Source organism: Pinus tabuliformis, chromosome 5_1, assembly GCF_031772625.1.
Source record: "Pinus tabuliformis cultivar Carrire ecotype Pingquan chromosome 5_1, CPIR1, whole genome shotgun sequence".
Taxonomy (NCBI): Eukaryota; Viridiplantae; Streptophyta; class Pinopsida; order Pinales; family Pinaceae; genus Pinus; species Pinus tabuliformis.
The window spans coordinates 942084954-942103318 of record NC_142305.1 but is presented as its reverse complement, the minus strand read 5'-3'; the positions used below and the strand labels follow the sequence as shown (position 1 = coordinate 942103318).

At 36.1% G+C, this 18365-nt stretch overlaps 3 pseudogenes; all 3 read right to left on the bottom strand.

Moving 5' to 3' along the window:
- Positions 1–317: 317 nt before the first annotated feature.
- Positions 318–2234, bottom strand: LOC149167877 (monooxygenase 2-like; annotated as a pseudogene).
- A 25-nt stretch (positions 2235–2259) lies between these two features.
- LOC149167876 (monooxygenase 2-like) lies at positions 2260–4069 on the bottom strand (annotated as a pseudogene).
- Positions 4070–4225: 156 nt separating this feature from the next.
- LOC149167875 (monooxygenase 2-like) overlaps positions 4226–18365 on the bottom strand; it is a 45284-nt pseudogene continuing 31144 nt past the window's right edge.

The following is an 18365-nucleotide window of genomic DNA, read 5'->3' as shown; positions in this document are numbered from 1 at the left end:
AAGTAGATCATGTCATAGTGGCAATGAGGGAGTGTTGAAGCCATCTCCTAGATGCAGAAATGACAAGGAACAGAAATAAACAATACAAACAGGTATACCCTAGACAAAGAAGCAACAGGTGAAGCATTAAAGCTGAAACAGAGAAGCAAAAGCATTAATCTGAAAGAACCAACCAGACTAAAAAGTGAGGGATTTGAGACGAGAAGCATTGGATAAAAAAATGGGCAAATCAAGAAAACATCCAATGTAAGTGAGATTTTTTTTTAAAATAGAAGTTTAAGGTACCCTCTAGATGCGAAATAAAAAGCTACCTGATATCAATCTGGATAGCCATATTTTTTCTCCTCTGTTTTATTATGTTGTTTTTGGATACCAGGTTTCATAGGTGTTGTGATTGCAAAGAATGTTAAGAATGTTGTGCCCAATAAGAATTGGATTAAGAATCTTGTCATAAAGCCCCCAGGTCCTTGTTGCACTATTCCTGTTATATATGCTCCACTTATCAGCCCAAATGCTCTCCATCTCCTCTCCTCCACATATTTCTTCAATTCTTTTGTCTTCTTCTAGACCATTGGTGATTGTCATTGCTTCTCCCAAGCACCTTCCTAGCACCACTGCATCCTCAAGTGTAGAACATCCACCTTGTCCTAAGTCTGGAGTCATAGGATGCATTGCATCCCCTGCAACACAGACATTTCCCTTACATAGTTTTTCGAATAACACTGCCCATGGCCACCTCAAGCTGAGTGCGTTAATGTTGAAGTGTCTATTTGAGTTTTCTTTACTATATCCAAAATCTCCTCTGGATAGTCTTGAAGTCTTTCCAATGCATTTTCCAGTATACTCTTTGGATCGCGTCTAATATATGAATCTGTAACACATCCAGTTAGGCATGCCTTATATTCTTGTTATTTTCTGTCAAATAGTTCACAGAGCTTGTGAATACTATACGAGGATTATAATATCAAGATAAAAAATTCAAACGCAACACAGTTGTTCAAAATTATCTGAAAGGAATATAATAGAAGGTTTCAATAATTTTTGAAGAATCTATTTTTAAGATTGATGATTTCTTGCACCTACACATGATCCACAGAACAATTATAACAAAGGGTGCTATAATATTATACCACAAGGAAGTGAACTCTGGGTTGTGAACCAGTAAACATCCTTCTCATTGCATGGAACAAAACCTGCCCTCAAATGTTCTCCCCAAAATAGCTACGCCTTTGGCCCAAACTTATGTCCTTCAGGGTATGTTGCCAATCCCCTAATAGCAGATCTCCCAGAAAGACTAGGGGCTGGAAGACCCAGCCATTCAGTGACTACGGAATTCCCTCCATCACAACCTATCAGTACCTGTGAGTAGAAACAAATTCCAAATGGTTGAGAGAAACATGATAACATAGAAGATAGATTTAATGATCAAACTTGCATTCAACAGACCCCTGTCATTTTTTCTCAAATACAAAAGCACATATAGTACTCGTGTATGAGAGAAACCACCACAGAAATTCCTGTCTGATAGAAACTAGCGCATATGGGCTATTAATATTACCTATGTTTAGCAAGAGGGGATTCAATTCATTACTAAATTTATGCCCAGGTTTTACTACTTCAAATGGGAGTCAAAAGTTTGGATTTAAGATGCTACATTAGCTTTGATAAGCGTTCCATCTCCCAGTTTTACTATAGTTAAAGAAGAATCTATAGACTGTTGAATGGAAACAACTTTAGCATTGAATCTGATCGTTCCTGGAGCCAATTCTTTTGCAGGGGTATCCAAAAGCACACTCCTTTGCACACATCGAACTTCATGATTTCCGCTGATAGATAGGAAAAGTACTTAGTATTACAAAGCATGTGAAAAAAAGATGACCAAAATAGTTAATGGGATAGAGAGTACATCATGTCATAGTGGCAATGAGGGAGTGCTGAAGCCATATCCTAGATGCAGAAATGACCAAGAACAAAAATAATCAATACAAATAGGTATACCCTAAACAAAGAAGCAGCGGGTGAAGCATTAAAGCTGAAACAGAGAAGCAGGAGCATTAATCTGAAAGAACCAACCAGACTAAAAAGTGAGGGATTTGAGACGAGAAGAATTGGATAACAAAATGGGCAAATCAAGAAAACATCCAATGTAAGTGAGATTTTTTTTTAAAATAGAATTTTAAGGTACCCTCTAGATGCGAAATAAAAAGCTACCTGATATCAATCTGGATAGCCATATTTTTTCTCATCTGTTTTATTATGCTATTTTTGGATACCAGGTTTCATAGGTGCTGTGATTGCAAAGAATGTTAAGAATGTTGTGCCCAATAAGAATTGGTGTAAGAATCTTGTCATAAAGCTCCCAGATCCTTGTTGCACTATTCTTGTTATATATGCTCCACTTATCAGCCCAAATGCTCTCCATCTCCTCTCCTCCACATATTTCTTTAGTGCTGCTTCAATTCTTTTGTCTTCTTCTAGATCATTTGTGATTGTCATTGCTTCTCCCAAGCACCTTCCTAGCACCACTACATCCTCAAGTGTAGAACATCCACCTTGTCCTAAGTCTGGAGTCATAGGATGCATTGCATCCCCTGCAACACAGACATTTCCCTTACATAGTTTTATGAATAACACTGCCCATGGCCACCTCAAGCTGAGTGCGTTAATGTTAAAGTGCCTATTTGAGTTTTCTTTACTATATCCAGAATCTCCTCTGTCTTTCCAATGCATTTTCCAATATACTCTTTGGATCACGTCAAATATCTGAATCTGCAACACATCCAGTTAGGCATGCCTTATATTCTTGTTATTTTCTGTCAAATAGTTCACAGAGCTTGTGACTACTATATGAGGATTATAATATCAAGATAAAAAATTCAAATGCAATGCAGTTGTTCAAAATTATCTGAAAGGAATATAATAGAAGGTTTCAATAATTTTTGAAGAAACTATTTTTAAGATTGATGATTTCCTGCACCTACACATGATCCACAAAACAATTATAACAAAGGGTGCTATAATATTATACCACAAGGAAGTGAACTTTGGGTTGTGAACCAGTAAACATCCTTCTCATTGCATGGAACAAAACCTGCCCTCAAATGTTCTCCCCAAAATAGCTCTGCCTTTGGCCCAAACTTATGTCCTTCAGGGTACGTTGCCAATCCCCTAATAGCAGATCTCCCAGAAAGACTAGGGGCTGGAAGACCCAACCATTCAGCGACTATGGAATTCCCTCCATCACAACCTAACAGTACTTGTGAGTAGAAACAAATGCTAAATGGTTGAGAGAAACATGATAACATAGAAGATAGATTTAATGATCAAAGTTGCATTCAACAGACCCCTGTCGTTTTTTCTCAAATACAAAAGGACATCTAGTACTTGTGTATGAGAGAAACCACCACAGAAATTCATGTCTGATAGAAACCAGCGCATATGGGTTATTAATATTACCTTTGTTTAGCAAGAGGGGATTCAATTCATTACTAAATTTACGCCCAAGTTTTACTACTTCAAATGGGAGTCAAAAGTTTGGATTTAAGATGCTACCTTAGCTTTGATAAGCGTTCCATCTCCCAGTTTTACTATAGTTAAAGAAGAATCTGTAGACTGTTGAATGGAAATGACTTTAGCATTAAATCTAATCGTTCCTGGAGCCAATTCTTTTGCAAGGGTATCCAGAAGCACACTTCTTTGCGTGCATCGAACTTCATGATTTCCACTGATAGACAGGAAAAGTACTTAGTATTACAAAGCATGTGAAAAAAACATGACTAAAATAGTTAATGGGATAGAAAGTACATCATGTCATAGTGGCAATAAGGGAGCGTTGCAGCCATCTCCTAGATGCAGAAATGACCAAGAACAGAAATAAAGAATACAAACAGGTATACCCTAGACAAAGAAGCAGCAGGTGAAGAATTAAAGCTGAAACAGAGAAGCATAAGCATTAATCTGAAAGAACCAACCAGAATAAAAAGTCACCTGCACCGCAAGTTTTAAGATCAAGATTACCTTGATTCATGAAATAGTTGTTATGGAATATCAATCTAGCAAAATTCGGCATGTCTAAAGATTGTAGAAGGTTTTGAATTGTAATGGGCCAGATCTAAGAATAGGATCAAAATGGGCAAATCAAGAAGACATCCAATGTAAGTGAGATTTGTTTTAAAAATAGAAGTTTAAGGTACCCTCTAGATGCGAAATAAAAAGCTACTTGATATCAATCTGGATAGCCATATTTTTTCTCCTCTGTTTTATTATGTTGTTTTTGGATACCAAGTTTCATAGGTGCTATGATTGCAAAGAATGTTAAGAATGTTGCGCCCAATAAGAATTGGTGTAAGAATATTGTCATAAAGTCCCCAAATCCTTGTTGCACTATTCCTGTTATATATGCTCCACTTATCAGCCCAAATGCTCTCCATCTCCTCTCCTACACATATTTCTTCAGTGCTGCTTCAATTCTTTTGTCTTCTTCTAGACCATTTGTGATTGTCGTTGCTTCTCCCAAGCACCTTCCTAGCACCACTGCATCCTCAAGTGTAGAACATCCACATTGTCCTAAGTCTGGAGTCATATGATGCATTGCTTCCCTGCAACACAGACATTTCCCTTACATAGTTTTCCGAATAATACTGCCCATGGCCACCTCAAGCTGAGTGCGTTAATGTTAAAGTGTCTATTTGAGTTTTCTTTACTACATCCAGAATCTCCTCTGGATAGTCTCGAATTCTTTCCAATGCATTTTCCAATATACTCTTTGGACCGCGTCCAATATCTTAATATGCAACACATCTAGTTAGGAATGCCTTATATTCTTGTTATTTTCTATCAAATAGTTCACAGAGCTTGTGACTACTATATGAGGATTATAATATCAAGATAAGAAATTCAAACACAACGCAGTTGTTCAAAATTATCTGAAAGGAATATAATAGAAGGTTTCAATAATTTTTGAAGAATCTATTTTTAAGATTGATGATTTCCTGCACCTACACATGATCCACAGAACAATTATAACAAAGGGTTCTATAATATTGTACCACAAGGAAGTGAACTTTGGGTTGTGAACCAGTAATCATCCTTCTCATTGCATGGAACAAAACCTACCCTCAAATTTTCTCCCCAAAATAGTTGCGCCTTTGGCCCAAACTTATGTCCTTCAGGGTACGTTGCCAATCCCCTAATAGCAGATCTCCCAGAAAGACTAGGGGCTGGAAGACCCAGCCATTCAGCCACTACGTAATTCCCTCCATCACAACCTATCAGTACCTGTGAGTAGAAACAAATTCCAAATGGTTGAGAGAAACATGATAACATAGAAGGTAGAGTTAATGATCAAACTTGCATTCAATAGACCCCTGTCATTTTTTCTCAAATACAAAAGCACATCTAGTACTCGTGTATGAGAGAAACCACCATAGAAATTCTTGTTTGATAGAAACCAGCGCATATGGGTTATTAATATTACCTTTGTTTAGCAAGAGGGGATTCAATTCATTAGTAAATTTACGCCCAAGTTTTACTGCTTCAAATGGGAGTCAGAAGTTTGGATTTAAGATGCTACCTTAGCTTTGATAAGCGTTCCATCTCCCAGTTTTGCTATAGTTAAAGAAGAATCTGTAGATTGTTGAATGGAAACGACTTTAGCATTGAATCTGATCGTTCCTGGAGCCAATTATTTTGCAAGGGTATCCAGAAGCACACTCCTTTGCACGCATCGAACTTCGTGATTTCCACTGATAGACAGGAAAAGTACTTAGTATTACAAAGCATGTGAAAAAAAGATGACCAAAATAGTTAATGGGATAGAAAGTACATCATGTAATAGTGGCAATGATGGAGTGCTGAAGCCATCTCCTAGATGCAGAAATGTGCTGGAACAGAAATAAAGAATACAAACAGGTATACCCTAGACAAAGAAGCAGCAGGTGAAGCATTAAAGCTGAAACAAAGAAGCAGAAGCATTAATCTGAAAGAACCAACCAGACTAAAAAGTGACGGATTTGAGATGAGAAGCATTGGATAACAAAATGGGCAAATCAAGAAATCAACCGTGCTGATCAACTACTGAAAATAGTTTTTGCTTCCTCTTCCTTCAGTTTTCCCTTTTCGACAACCTGATTGAAGAGCTCATTGCCTGAGTTCTCATATGGGTCTTTACCTATGCGAATCGAATACCTACCTACCTGTAACAAATTCGTCTTTACCAATACCTACCTACCTGCAACGAATTCATAACTATTTTTATGTGATCGAACGGTTCAGTGTTTCTCAATCGTCTAACATATGATCTAAGGGTATCTAACTGTGACAAGTAGACAAGAAGGGGAGTTCATTTTAGAGAGAAACGCCTTACGGTTTAATTAGTGCAATTCTAAAGAGTCTGTTACATCCCATCATTTTGTCAAAAAAAACTAACAGTCACTTCAAGTTTTTCCCTCACCCTTCAAAACTATTGAAGCTTGAAAATCCCATTTCAAGTAGATGCCCTTTAAATTTAAATTTGGATATACCCATCCATTTCTTCAAAACTATTGAAGCTTGAAAATCCCATTTCAGGTAGATGCCCTTTAAATTTAAATTTGGATATACCCTTCCATTTGGAATAAAATCCATCAACGTAGCATATCGAATGGACTCTCGATAGGTTGAATTTAAAAATATCTAATAGCCGCTCTAGTGTAGAGCCATTTCAAAAAGCAACAAACTATTTAAATTCATTCACGTACTTTGAACTCCTATGAGTTTTCCCTATTTTGTTTAAAAGTCTATTTCAAAGTCAATCACGACACCTTTGGCTACCTTTACTCAAAATCGGAAGCTGCATTCCACCGGAATTCAAGAATCACCCCAATTACTACTCCAAAAAATATTATAAACGAGTAATTAAGCAATTGAATACACATAGTTATCAGGTGTTCTAGCCACCTTTGAAATCTATTGGACCATCAAAAGATAACCCAAAGACTATTGTAACAACGACATTGCTTTAACATAGCCCACCTAAAATGTTAAGAACTAGAGAAAGATAAACCCAATTGAAGTACACTTTTGAATTTTTTTGAGTTAAAGGTATAATTGGTTGGGTACTTTGTATGCTTTGTTGATTTTAGAAAAGTGTTTGACTCGGTTCCTAGGGATAAGCTTTGGCACAGAATGGATGAACTTGGGGTTCCTAAACATTTGAGAGCAGTTGTGCATAGGTTGTATGAAGAGATGCAAGTCAAAATTAGAACTTCAGCAGGCATTTCTAAAAGTTTCAGAAGCGATATCGGGGTCAAGCAAGGTTGCCCATTGTCTCCTACCCTTTTTGGTTTATATATCGACAAGCTTGAGGAGTGGTTAAATTCGCAAGGGGGGTGATGGTATCTATTTGGGAAATTTTGTTATAAGGCTTCTTTTGTATGCAATTGACCTTATTCTTCTTGCTAAATCAGCTCTTGGTTTGCAAGAGCACTTACTATCCCTTAAGCATTTTTGTAGAAGTGTGGCTATGCAAGTCAATATCATCAAAACGAAAGTAGTGGTTTTCTCTAAGAAAAGAAAACATAACCAACATAAGTTCTACTTTGAAGGCAACATTCTGGAAGAAGTTGCGGGTTACAAATATCTCAAAATTGACTTCAACAAAAATCTAAGCTGGAATGGTTGTAGAAAGAAAAAAACTTTGGGGGGTTGGAAAGCATTTTATGCTTTTCAAAATAGGTGTAGAGAGGCAGAGTTATGGGACTGGAAAACAACTCAAACTCTTTTTGGGCTTCTAGTGATTCTGGTGATTCTCTATGGTTGTGAACTATGGACCAGTAGTACATCCAAAATGCTTGGAGACAAATTGAGAAAATTCAAAAGCGTTTGATTAAAAACAAATTCAAGATTAAAAGTGCACTTCCTTATGCTATATTGTTAAGTGAAACAGGGATTGCTCCTATTGAAGCAATTTCTATGGTGCAAGTCATAAGGTATTTAAAAAAAATTGAGCAAATGGAAGAGGGTAGATAGCCTAAGGTTGTCTTTAATGACAGATTGTGCAAGAGAAAAAATACTTGGATGCAGCAAAATAACAAATGGTTTAGTAAATGGAGTATTTGCTTGAACGCGTGTCCCATAAACAACGAAGAGATAAAAGCTTTTGTTATGGGAAATTTCCACAAGCGTACTTGGGATAAGGAGCTAGGAAGAAAGAAAAAGTACTATATTGAAGTGTTTAATCCCACTCATAGTCATCAACCAAAAGCATACATAGAGGCCAATATCTCTTGGAGAGCCAAAATTATTATTGCTCAGTTAAGGACTAATTCTCATCAACTCCATTGTGAAACAAGGCACTGGAAAAGGCCAAAAGAAATGTGGGAGGAAAGAGTATGCATTTTTTGTTCTTCCGGAAAAGTGGAAACAGAAAAACATTTCATTTTAGAATGTGAGGCCTTCAAAGACAACATGGAAAATTATGCAGATATGCTGGTAGCTAGCTCTTGGGATAATCTATTTAGCAAGGGGTTTGTCGAGAAGCTGGGAGCATTTATTTTGAAGCTTCACAGAAAAAGGGCCGAATACATCAAGCAGATGAAGAAGCAATCTGTCCCATATGCTATCTTTAGCCTCATGGACATTAAACTAATTTCTTTCTTTCTTTCTTTCTTTTGTCAAAAAAATTGATAAACAATCTCCAAATTTTATATCTATGTTTTAACTCTAGCCTATGCAGGCCCAAAACCATCAAATTTCTGATTGAAGTGCACTTCTCAATTTTTTTTGAGTTAAAGGTATAATTGGTTGGGTACTTTGTATTTCCTCTTAGTTATTTTGTCAAAAAAATTGATAGACAATCTCCAAATTTTATATCTATGTTTTAACTCTAGCCTATGCAGGCCCAAAACCATCAAATTTCTGACATGTTATTCCTTGTAGACCTCCCAGATACCCTTCTATGGCATAGGCTTTCCAATTTAGGGAGGTTTTTTTATTCCCACCATCATGACTTTCGTCAAACAAATGGTGGGAAACCTATAACCTGCAAAACAAAATTGTGTCTAGTTCCAAATTTGGTCCATTTCAGACCCAGTGCTATAAACTTGGGTTTGATACCACTTTGTTGACCGCCAGTTGGGAAATGCTATGTACCCAAACCCATGATTCACCAAATAATTTGTTGAAATTCTCATTGAAGCATACAATCTTTGACTTCCTTAAATATCCTACCCTATCTCACTACCAAATATGCACAAACCCAACAACAATTCTACTACTTATGTATTAACCTAGCTCGAAACCCATTAAAATGTGCATCAATAATTGACCATCATTATAATGCAAGCTATGTGCAACAATGATAATTACATACACAAAGAACCCCAAAAAGGGTTTGCATGCAAAATCATATAACTTAATTATGACAACACAAAAATCCATTTAACCACACATTAGCTAGAAATTATACTCATTACAGACAAAATATGCATAACATTATATATATACCCTAGCTAGGGTTCACCGCAAAAGAAGTCATATAAACAGCACAACACATAAGTACAACAAATCCCCATTTTAGGGTTTTATTAGTGGAACATATAATTACATAAAAATATGCACATAAAATATATCATTGCCCAGGGAATACTTATCTGCACAAAATGTCTGACTGGTTGTGGGCTCTCCACATTCCTCCCAGCTATAGACCTTCTGGTTCATAATCTCAACTATAGGTCACCCCCCAAGATGGGGTAGAAAATCCATAGGAAACATTTGTAAATTGAACAAATAAACCCTAACCAAGGCACCAACCTCAGCAACTACAATCTCCATCCACATGCTCATGTTCCCCTTACCGACACCCAAGTGGCATAGCTTGAATCCCGTAGTGGTACCCAACTTATAGGGTGACTTATGGTTAACCATAATGGTCTCATCCTACATCTCACTGGTGTCCAAGTGCCATCAGCTAAAACCAAATATTCCCAAAGTCGATTCCTAAGTCAAAACTAGGACTCACCGACTGACACCTTGTCGAGTTCACACTAGAACTCCATGGCCACCAAGCGGCAATCAGAGCCACCAAGCTCCTGGAGCCACCAAAGCTCACTAAAAACCATAACATCATTCTCTAAACCAGATGCTTCCATTCGGTGTGGTAACTAAATAACCACACCTTAGCCAATTCTAGAGTCCAACATGTTGTACTCTTCAACAATCCCCATTTTAATATATTATAAATTTCCTATGAAATTTATTATATTAAAAATAGGGACCCTTTAGTTTTAAAAATCCTTTGATTTTATTTCTTAAAAAACAAAAAATTAAAAAATAGAAAATCGACATAAAAAACTGTTAATAAAATCCCATAACCAAAGTTTAATACTTAGGCTTTTTAATTAAAACCCAAGTATTAAACCTTGATTATCAAAAACCAAATTTTAAATAGCCCCCGAGACCAAGATCACACTTAGGCTTTAAAAACCTTAAGTATTAAAACATGGGTTATTTAAATTAAAAAACAAAATAATCAGAGTTTTTTAAATTCCCAAAGGTTAAAATCTTTATAACTCTATGATACCCCCGCATCAAAAATCAACATAATAAACAACACCATGATAAAACACATGGCCTTAGCAAAATGCGATTGCGATTTGATAAGGTCAAACTCAACAGGGTCGTGAACTTCACTTGAATAAAAATATTGCATCCGTGGAGATCACAAAAGACCATAGCCCAAGTCCCATGACCTATACCTAATGTGATTATGATATAGCCCAGACCCGACGGAGTCATACACTCCATTTAATAAGATCCCCGCGTCCGGACAATCATAAAAAACCACAGGTTGACACCTCTCCGCCTCTCTATGATTGTGATTGCGATATTTAAACCAGACCTGATCACTGATTAAATCCATTGAATCAAAATATCACATCTGGGACATCGCAAGATCCAAAGGCTTAAGTCCATACCCCACTTCGCACCACGGATTGCAATATGCAATATAAGCCGGACCTGACGGGATTATACATGCTAGTCCATAAATTCCCCGCGTCCGCGGCTATTGCAGTTACCAAAGGGTCATGCCTCCTGCCTCATGCCGATTGTGATTGCGATCAGCCAGACCCGACGAGATTATACACTCCAGTTCATAAATCCCCCGCGTCCGCGGCTATCGCAAATTCTAAAAAACATGACCGCTCCACTCCAAGTCCGATCTCCCGATACGAAACACAATTTTTATAAAAATAAATATTAAATGAAAAAGCGTTTAAACAAAGGAAGCCCCAGCTAGACCCATTCCTCTTCCACGTCACCCATGACATCATCCATCGTGTCATCCGTTATGTCAGCAGTGACATCAAATCCATGTCATTCGTCCACATCACCTTTTCACATGGATCTTCCACATCACCATCACATCATCCCACAAATTGCAAATCGCAAATATTTAGGGACTATTGGTACCCAACCTCTCTATTGTTGCAATTGCGATATTGCAATTGCAAGACTCAAGGGCCATATACCATATTCCTCCTCTACCCATTCCATTCTGATTGCAATTTGGTCTTGATTGATATGATTCAAATTTTCATCTATTTTGATAGGGATTCTCCCTGCTCAAAATATGACGATAATTCATCGGCTCCCGTTTTAATTGTGATTGCGATTCGATCCCTTTCACTTTGATTATGATTTGATTCTGATAGGGATGCTTCTGATTCTAATACGATTGTGATTTGATTTCAAATGCCCCCATTGGATTTTAATTATAACTCCTCGATTGTATGTGATTATGATAAAATGAGTTTTGTTTCCAATTAATAAGCAATTGCGATTTAATTAACGAACCCACATGTTTCCAGTCGATCTTGTCTTTTTCTAAAAACACAGTTTCAATTTATGATTGCTTATCCATGGTTTATCGTTTTCCAGGTATAAACGAAGAATTCAACAACGAAGAAAATGAATAGGAGAAAGTTGCACAGAGAAAGAAGCAGATCAGTTCCACAGAATCTACAAATGCAAGGATCCTTTGATCGAAATACAAGGCCAATAAGCCAGAATGGCATTTCAAAAGATTATCTTTGAAAACTATTTTTTATTTTTTCAAGATTTGAGGGATTCCATTAATTTCCTCAGCATTGTGCGTAGACCTGTTATTTAAAAAAAAAATGTATTTCTATTTAAACCCATTTAATGGATCGAATAAAGGGTCTGGAATCTGAGAAAGAAAGCCTTGGGGGCTTGCATTTTTGTATCTCCAAGTCTGTCCTAATAGACTGGGCCGGGTCCAGAATTCGAAAAAGAAAGCCTTTGAGGTTTGCATTATTGTACCTCTTAGTCTTTTTAATATAATGATAGGATCTGAATTCTTTTTCTTTTACTTAAAGAAGCTTCATCTAGTTGCATTTCTGTACTTTTGGAGAGCTTTGAGATGAAGAAAAAGGATCGAGACTGTGAATTTTACAAAATGAGCATGATACATCGAGTATTTTTATCAATGTTTTAATGTTTTGTTTTGTATAATTTGCAGTCATTCCATATTTCAATTTGTTTGTTATATGTGTATTTTTAATATAGTTCAGCATCATATCATTTATGAATATGCCAGCACTGTAATTTTTAATACATGTATCAGCAAATTGTTAATTTATTTTGATCATGATATGAGTTGTAACAATTCTTTTAATTAACTATTTAATTAAAAGAATTAATCTTTAATGTTTTCATTTCTTTTAGTATATGATTAATTTTTATTACCATGTACTAAAGACAACCATTTTAGATCGCATTCAAATAACAAGTAAACCTGGGAAATAAATAGATTTTATATGCATATACCTTAGGAATTGGATATACTTCAATCAAACACTTATGTAACTACTTACTAAGTGTCTGATTGTTAGTATTTAGATCAATAAGGAATCAGATCTCAAGATCTATCTCCTTGATCTAATTCCTTCATTTTTACTTCAATTCCTTAATGTTTTCTTTTAATAAATCAGCTCTTGATTGGGAGAAAGATTATTCTTTCCTTCAATCAAGATAGGATAGATTAATTGCATACTAGTTAAATCATGCATGTGTTATCTTAGAAGTCCTCTCTTCGAGGCAAAGCTTTAGATTGGTTTGGTTGTTCCAAAAAACAACTTAAGGGTCATTCTTCTTGCTTGATCAACTAGAAAAATTGATTTGATGTCCCTAGCTATTGGTAATTCAAGACATATTGTAAAACCGATAGCGATTGGGAAAAGGTAACTGGACCTAGTTAAACTAGTCGGAGCCACTATTCCAAACAGAAAAGGAACTTCTTTGAGGTCCTAACCAGGTGTTTTTCGCCCATGTTGGTGCATCAAATTTCGAGGCATCAACACAACCCAACATGACTCACTAGCTCACTAATCATCAAGACTGAATTTTTCAATAACTCACCCCTTCCCAATATCAAACTATACTTATTTATATGCATGGCTTAACTTCACCATGTGGCACCCTCCTAAGCCATGTGGGCCTTGCGTGCACTTTTTATCAAAACACTCAATTGTTGCCTTTTGTCTCTAGAGTTGTGCCTCCTATACTCTTGTCAAAGAGTGAGCTCTATAGTCAACCTATTTTATTAATAAATATGTTAAAATTATTTAATTACAAATTTAGGCTCTCCGACATCACAACTTTTGTATATATATATATATATATATATATATATATATATATATATATATATATATATATATATATATATATATATAGGCACGCTAGACCCAAAAAATATTTAACATCCTCACATGGGCATGCAGGGCACATAATATAATCTAGCGCACCAACCTAATATCATTGTACATATAATAGAATCAACTTAGATGGGAAGGGGTATTACACCATATCTCCCGTAGAACTCCGTAAATTTAGATCCAATGAATATGGATCCATTTTTTGTAACAAAATTTTTTGGAATGCCATATTTTACAAGGATATTTTATTTTATTTTAAGTATAAGATGCTCCTTTTTTGCTTGTTTCAATGTTATTGTTTTGGGCCATTTAGTGTAATAATTTGTTCTGGTTATTGTGTGTGTGTGTGTGTGTGTGTGTGTGTGTGTGTGTGTGTGTGTGTGCCCAACATTCACTTAGGATATATGGGACTAATAACATCTAAACCCAATTGAGAAAAAGGAGCATCTACTACAATTGCATTTAGGAGCATGGAAACTTTATTTTCCCTTCTATAAAAATTTAGCATGATAGAAATTTTGTTCTAAAGGCATGTGTATCTCTAAAAAGTGTAGGCTAATAAAATCTAGTTCTGTGAATTATGTGTTATGTTATAGGTAGAGAGAAGTTTTAACACACCCATTTCACTACCCAAAGGCCATACTAAGGGTGGAAGGGTGTATTACTATCATAGACCCAACTTCCATAGTCCTGTCATGGAAATAGGGTCATAAAATTCCTCAATTTTCAACTATCTTAAAACTAGAAAGGAACGATACCATATCATTCATCTTGTCAAGACCTTTTTGACGATATAATTTTTTCCCTGATCTGACTTGTGAATCAAAATATATTTTTATTAAAATTTAGGTCCATTAAACTCGTCACATCAACAGTGGCCCCTACATGTCACCCACGTGGCATCTTGCATGACGCCTATGTGGATACTCTACTACTATGGATGGATCCACGTGGAACAAGTGTCCTTGTGTACTATTGACAGTCAGCCCATTTCAGCAAAAAATAAGTTGTGATATTGGCCAAAGACACATCCTCGACTTGGTTGACCAACTAATGGGTGCAACTAAGCTATTGGCCCGACCAACCCAACCTCGACTAGCAGATCCCACTCAACTAGTTAATGATGGATCCAATTTACTTCTAGTCTTGACCTATCCGGCCTAGCCGACTAACCTAACCCCTGACCTACTAGGTCTCAGAGGCGATTATTGACTTGTTTGAAAGGCTTTTTTACTTAGAAATCTTTTCCACATTTCTTCTTGGTTTTATGCAGGCCCGAATCATTCCAAATCTTCTGCCTGAGAAAAAATGAACTACGTAATTTCGCAATAATTTCTAGTGCATTGATGCCATGAAATCCATTAAGCATTGCACTGCGACAACCAACAAAAATCGTTGAAGAATGCACATAAAGTTTAACGATGAAACTTGGAAACTAATATGTAAGGAAGATATGCTCAATGAATGTGCATTTGAGTGAATTTTCTCATAATTACAAGGAACTTACTAAATTCTCACCCACAGCATAAGGATGCATTTATTTCAATCGACCAACTCACGTGCTCAGAGAAATTAATGGGACAAGCATATAGTAATACATGTTGATGACCATAATCATTAAACTTCACCATGCAACACCAAGATATTACAATCTCTTCAGGACTTTCACATATCACTAAGATGCAAATACTTAAACATATACAAGTATTCTCAACCATTCCTCATATATTTATACATGGAGTTCAACATCCCACATCCACACAGGAAATCACATTCCTAATCACTAGTATGAACATTTAACCAGTGAAAATAATATGTACATATCATTTAAGCATAAGAAGCTCAAGTAAATGCTTACTTATGTAGCAAAAAAAACTAGAAACTAAGAGTGGGACTTCAACTCTCCTCCCAACCATAGAAAGGGTGTAGTTAGTTCTTTCTTGCATTAATCACCAATGAGTCAGATTTCAGAGTTGAAATAAGGTGTCTCAAGGCTACACCACCTTCACCCACCAATTATTCCAGTAGTTTATACTACATGCAACATCATTACAAGGATTCTAACATCGCCAGAACTCACTTTCAAGAGAAGAAATTCCACTTTAACGTGGGAAGATACATCAGTTGGTCGATAAACTACCATGAGATTGCAAGTATCACCTTTTAAAAACACTTCCTTAGTGAGACAAGCACCATTTCTTCAACCCTAAGGAAAAATTTGGTGTTTCATCATCCCTCACAAATACATGAGTGTCTATGTCTCCTAGCTAGTAGCTTCATCAATCCACAATCTTCCTACTAGTTTCCTTAGCCTTAGGCAACCCACTGCTCTGTGAGATTTATCTAGCAAGCCCTCCTAGGTTCCTCAGGTGGCTACCAATATATTGTTCTCCTTTTAATAATATTTTCACAACTAATCCTCTCAATCCCACAATGCTCTATTTCCTACTGCTCAACTTCACACGAGTTAATGAATCCTCTTCTTTTTCACATACCTCCCTTGGCCTCCATTTCTTGTTTCTGTTCCAACCAACTGAAAATATTTTCTTCTCGTCATTTCCACATACATAATTGTCTCATCCTGTCATGGTCTATGTGAAACCCCCTTTATTGAATAACACATCCCAAGGCTCCCATTTATTTTTTTCCTTTTCTTTGCTTGTATTTTTTCCAGACAAAAACATGGACATGCCCTTGTTTTCAACTGAATTAATAACACAAACAACTCCATTAAACACAAAAATTAGTTTCCCTAAATAGCATTTAAAATAACTAAGTTTCTCAAGAAATCTCCTTTCCCAAGATATGAAATCCATACCCCTTTCTCTCGGCCAATTAATTGTGGCTAAATAATTACAAGGAATATTTACATTGTTTAAAAGAGGAAATTTGCAAAATGGGTATGGCACAGACCCAACCCCTGTAGAGGAACACCGTCATCGGTGTTCTATATCTAAAGACATTTACAACAGTTATTTAACCCAACACAAACAACAATGAACTTTCTATACACAACTTTGTACAGTCGTATATATACATTTTCTTAACTAACAAACAAAATTTAATATGTCGCTCGCATTTGATCAACCATCTACCATGCGGCTTCCTCAGGCCCAAATTTCTTCCACTGCATCTTAACTTGCTTGATAAATCAATTCTAGAGTGCAATCTACCTCTAATTTATGATGCATAGAGGTTTTGGATGGAACTCTCCTTTTAGTTCCATCTGTATCACCAACCAATCAATCACATGATTAACATCATGTATATACTTTTTAAGAAAAGAAACATGAAAAAATCATGAACTTTTACAGTATGAGGTAAACACAAGCTATATGCCACCAACACCACTCTCTCAAAACTCTGAAATGGACCACAAAACTGTGTTTCCAACTTGGATCAAGACCCAATTTTCATGCAACTCCTCTTAGGTTTAACTCGTAGATAGACATATTCTCCCACATCGAATTATTTGTAAACTCGATGCTAGTATGCATAGTTTTTCTTTCTATCTTGAGCCACTTTTAAATTCTTCTTGATGATTACCATTTCTTGTTCCATATCTTTTAACATGTTAGGTCTAACATGAAACATATTCACTAGATCACTCTAGTTGATAGGAGTATTACATTTTCTCCCATAGAGAGCCTCAAATGGATTCATCTTCAATGATTCTTGGTACCCATTATTGTAGGAAAACTCCACCTGTGGAAGGTATTGTTCCCACTTCCTTGGATAGTAAATTACATCCATTCTCAACATATCTTCAAGGACTATATTTTTCCTCTCTATTTTCCCATCATTCTATGGATGATATGGTGTTCTAAAGTCCAAATCTATTCCTAGACCAGTAAATAATTTTTTCCAAAATTTAGAAGTGAATTTTGCATCTCTATTGAAGATAATTCTCTTGGTACTCCATGCAATATTACCACCTCCTTCATGAAAAATTTTCCATGTCACTAGCCATATAAGTCGATTTAATAGCTACAAAGTGAGAAATCTTGTTGAACTTGTCTACCACAACCATGATGGCATCATGTTACTTGGTTGTTTGCGACAATCATGTGATAAAATTCATTGAGATCACTTCCCACTTCCATTCTGAAATAGTGATAGGTTGTAATAAACCAGTTGGGTGCTTGCACTTGACCTTTACTTGTTTGCAGTCAATACATTTTGAAATGAAATCAACACCTCCTTTTTCAAATTGAGACAATAATAAAATTCTTAATGGTTGTTAATATATTTTGGTAGCTTGGGTGGCATGAATATGTCTTTACATGAAATTCTTTCAATATGAGCCTTTTCAAGCCATTCTCACTCGGCACATAAATTGTTCTCTTAAATTTGATCAATCCCTCCTTTGTGAGATGAAATCTTTTGTCTTTCTCACATTTAGGCTCGTGTTGTAACTTTTCCTTTAACTGTTGGTACTTTTCATATTGTTATCTAGCACTTTTAATTATTTCCCTAAGATCAATTCCTTAGGAACTAATGGCTATTATATGAGCCAATTGAACTCGTCTACTAAGTGCTTCAACAACTCGGTTCTCCTTCCCTTCGATGTATTTGATTTCGAAATCTAACTCATTGATTAAGGCTAACCATCGAGCCTTCTTGGCATTCAATTTCGGTTGGCCAAACAAG